Consider the following 4,294-nt stretch of genomic DNA (forward strand, 5'->3'; position numbering starts at 1 on the left):
CCATATTTTATTTCTGTTTTCATTTTATTAAGAAAACTTCTTAAACTTAGACCCACTTAATGGCCTGCGTTTCCCAGTGGCACTTGCTGAGCAATGGGTCATTGTCATGTCATTGTTATGTTCTTAACTGTGGAAAGAAGTGGTTCACGACTCTGGAAATAATCAGAAAAATTCCAGCCTCGCGAAAAAAAAAAAGACTGAAAAAAGTTAACATAATTTTTAGACATTATCTAAGGCCAGGTGATATTATGAGAAAAGCAGCTTAGGAGGTAGAATATTTATTATTTGTTTGTTTGTTTGTTTATTTATTTATTAGCTCCTACAGTGCCTGGTCTTCCTAGGTGGTGTCTCATACAAGGACTCACCAGGCCCAACCCTGCTTAGCTTCCGAGATCAGACGGGATTGGGCTCGTTCAGGGTGGCGTGGCTGTAGATGGTAGAATATTTTTTAAACGAATTCCATACAGCTGTTACGACTCCCAGTTTTAGCTCCCACATGTAAAGAGCTTGGAAGTGCGGCTATTATTGTTGCAACAGGAAAATCCAGGAGAAACTGACAAGCAAAGACTTATCTGCTCCATCAGAGAACTGGCTTGCAGGTTCTGTCACCATCCTGGCATCTGGAGGGATGTGCACGTCCTGAGAGACAAAGCTGAGGCTGGCTGACATGGTTGGTCGGCTGAAACGTTTGTTCCAGGCTTATGAGACCAGAGGGCAGGCCATCTCAAAGGTCTGGAGTCCGTGGAAACTGTGGGATGATGAACTTGGGCTGTTCTGATCCACTAAATTTGTGGTAATCATTATACAGCAATAGAAAATGAATATAGAAATACATAGAAAGTGTATATTTCACTCTTTCTACCGGTCACTAGACAAATTATACCATCTACATCAAAAAAGAAGTATTAATGCATTTTGGTGTGACAGAGACATTTTTTGTTATTATTGCCACATTGTATGCAATGTTGTCTAAAGTATAAAAATAAACCATTTATCTTCTGACTTTGTCTTCATATTTGGTGAACTCGATGGTATCAAAGAGTACTTTGAAAAATGACTAAAATAAAATGTTCCGGTCATACAGCTTTGAATGAAAATTATGAATTACTGTCTACGGCCATGCCACTCCGAACAAGCCCAATCCTGTCTGATCTCGGAAGCTAAGCAGGGTCGGGCCTGGTTAGTACTTGGATGGGAGACCACCTAGGAAGACTGGGTGCTGTAGGCGTAAAAAATAAGGGATTGTAAGCTGACGAGGTCCTTGCAATCTGTGAGGTCAACCAAGGGTTTCCTCGCCTAAATAAATAAGTAAATAAATAAAAGAAAATTATGAAGTACTAAAGGGAATAATACATCTTCGATATAAATCAGTGGACTTCCATAACAGCTGTCCACGCACCTGTTTGTACAAAGAGAGAACGGACTTCTCGACCACATCATACAGACGGATGCTCTCTATATGTCAGTTTCTGGACCTGCTCACCATTTTGTTCACTGCTACAGAAAAGAGAACAGCGGTGATTCTTCCTAAAATGCAGGTGCGGAAACGGGAGACAGACCGAGAAAGCCCAAGTGATGCTTCCTGACGGCGACCTGTTCAACAGAAAGCAGAGCCTCAGGCCCAGGAAAAATAGGGCCCGATGTGAGCGCCACAGAGAGGGAGAGCAGTACTGTTGAGTGCATTGCCCCAAACTAGCCATCTTTGCTCAAAATCATGCAATGGGATGGGTTCTTCCGAGTGCCCCATGAATCTTTGCAGCTCAGACCACTTCGCAAACGTTAAATACTAGATGCGATAACACGTACTCTTCTTTTAGTGGAAAAATATCGCTAGAACTCCAGTCTGCACTAAAGCCTCAGCTCTCCGAGTGGACTCTAGAGACAAAATAAACAACTCTGAATGAACGTCCGTTACTTTGGATAAACTGCAGTTAGTGAAGACTTGTAATGGCAATAAGCCACTCTTGGAAGACAAGCAGAAACTAACTGCTAATATAAATAAGCTCACGATGAGATGAATAAATATTCGAGGAAAGGGGGTTTTGTTACAAATCAAGAGATAATAAGAATGCGTGCTTAAGTTGCAAGGTGAGATAACCGTGTCCGGGGTCGCGACCTTCACGAACTGTGTTTCGTGGTGTCAAGAAAATAAGTTATGAGACACGGTGTGAGAACACGGCCTTGAGAGAGGTAGAGAAACGAGTCAAGTCTCTACCTCCATCACCAATATGATCAAGGGCATTGATCATAGAAAGTCGAATCTCTAAGAGGCGTCCAGTAAGGTACCCAACACAGTAAGCAAGACATAGAACAGCAAGACCAGTAGACCCAGAGACTTCCAGGAGCGAACCCCAGGGTCTCAGCTGCACGGGGCATACTTTGTCTTTAGATTGTGAACCATCAAGTTATCTATGAGGAATCACGGTTTCAGAGGTGCTTGGGCAGAAGTTTTAAGTGAGGTTTTTTTGTTTGTTTGTTTTGTTTTTTACTATTCCACTGGTCACTTAGCTAAGCCAGGTGTGGTAGCTGGTGTGTGTCAGCTTATGTATCCCTGAACGACACACATAGACACCCAGAGCCTTGTGAACTTTCAACAGCACATTATAAATAACCAGCTCCCCCTTCATTGCCTTTTCTAGGCTCTGGGTCAGTCCTGGACTTCTAGACTCCCCTGGAAAGAAACACAGGTGTGGGAAAATCCTCTCACTCACCTGCGCTCATCAGGGTGCACCTGCACAGTCACTGACCTGAGCTGGGAACCCTCAACTTCACACACAACCGTCTGTCTCTCCGACACCCAATCGTCTCCTAATCTCCAGATGTGGTTTTGATAAAGTGCTGGCTATGTATCTTCTTTCAAATTGTGTATGTATTAAATTATAAATACCTATACACATATCATATATCGCACAAAAGCGTTTCAAATCCAATTTTCTCAAGTATGATATCTTTCACTCAAAATTACTTTTCCATCTTGCATCGCTTGGATATATGACAAAATAAATATTGTTTCAGTCAGTGCGGGCTTTAATAACAAACCACTACAGATGTGGTGGCTTTTGCAACAGCAAAAAAGATATTCTCATAATTCTGAAGGCTGGAAGTCTGAGGCGGGGGTCAGTATGGTTGGGTTCTGGAAGGAGCCCCCTTCCTAGATACAGATGCTGTCTTCTTGCTCTGCCCTCCCCCGACCCGCCCTCACTGGAGAGAGACAGAGAGGACTCTCTCTCTGATGTCACTTCTTATAAAGACACTAACCCTATCACATCGGGGCCCCATCTTTATGACCTCACTTAACCTTCATTACCTCCCTAAGGGCCCTGTCACCAAACACAGCCACACTGGGGGTTAGGGCTACAACAAAGGACTTTAGAAGGGGGACGCGATTCGGTCCATAGCAAGTGTCATGTATTTGAGAATCGTAGTTAATAGATAATTAAATAATGCTACGTAATAGGCAAGCACAAAAGAAAGGAGAAGAAGAAAGAGAAACCCCAGAAGTTTCCTGTACGAGGCATAATTCTTCTGTTTCGAAGCCCGGTGTATTCTATATTGATCAGAATAAATGTCTTTTCCCCGTTTTCACTGCTCAGGGTTCACATCCGTTCTCTTGGTTCATCAGCTGATGCGCTCTCGGTCCTAACAGCCAGCATCTGGCAGAAGGCCACGTGCTTTTCTGGACACGCGTCCTTGTCCTCTGTCGACCCTGCACTGTGTGATTGGGACATATGGCCCCTTGTACAGCGCTTCATCACTGACTCCTCAAGGTCTCTATTTGAGACTCACCTGGATTCCATAATAACTTGACATGTTAAGAGTCAGATAATTTTCCAACGAAGCCAGCATAATATTTAAGACAACTGTTCTTTTTCTCAAAATAGTATACTAATTTTACATAGCGATTCATTTGTTTCATGACATATTATTTACCAATATTGGAGTTTTATCATATCTAAATGTTTAAGGAAAAAAAACCTTTAAAATAATTTTGTGACATTTTTGGTTGGGAAACCGAAGTATATTTAAGTGGTAAAATTCCACTTCAATTCATTAAAACTAAATTAAAATTTCGATCTCTCAAGGCCTCGGCGAGTCGAGTTGACAGGGTATGCTCATTTTCTCATGGGAAAAAGGGCAGGAAGGAGCTGCTAAGGAAGGACACGTGTGGAGACTGACTCAGTTCCAGATGCGAGTCTGGGTGATGGGCAGGGCACATCATCCCCCAGAGCCCAGGCAAACAATCCTAACTTTCCCCAGAAGCTGATCAGCAGGACACTGGTCAGTCCCCCTCGTC

At 42.9% G+C, this 4,294-nt stretch overlaps 2 pseudogenes; one reads left to right on the top strand and one right to left on the bottom strand.

Moving 5' to 3' along the window:
- Positions 1-316: 316 nt before the first annotated feature.
- LOC120591184 (uncharacterized) lies at positions 317-435 on the bottom strand (annotated as a pseudogene).
- A 674-nt stretch (positions 436-1,109) lies between these two features.
- Positions 1,110-1,228, top strand: LOC120589839 (uncharacterized; annotated as a pseudogene).
- Positions 1,229-4,294: the final 3,066 nt, after the last annotated feature.

Source organism: Pteropus medius, unplaced genomic scaffold (assembly GCF_902729225.1).
Source record: "Pteropus medius unplaced genomic scaffold, Ma_sr-lr_union100, whole genome shotgun sequence".
NCBI classification, from domain to species: domain Eukaryota; kingdom Metazoa; phylum Chordata; class Mammalia; order Chiroptera; family Pteropodidae; genus Pteropus; species Pteropus medius.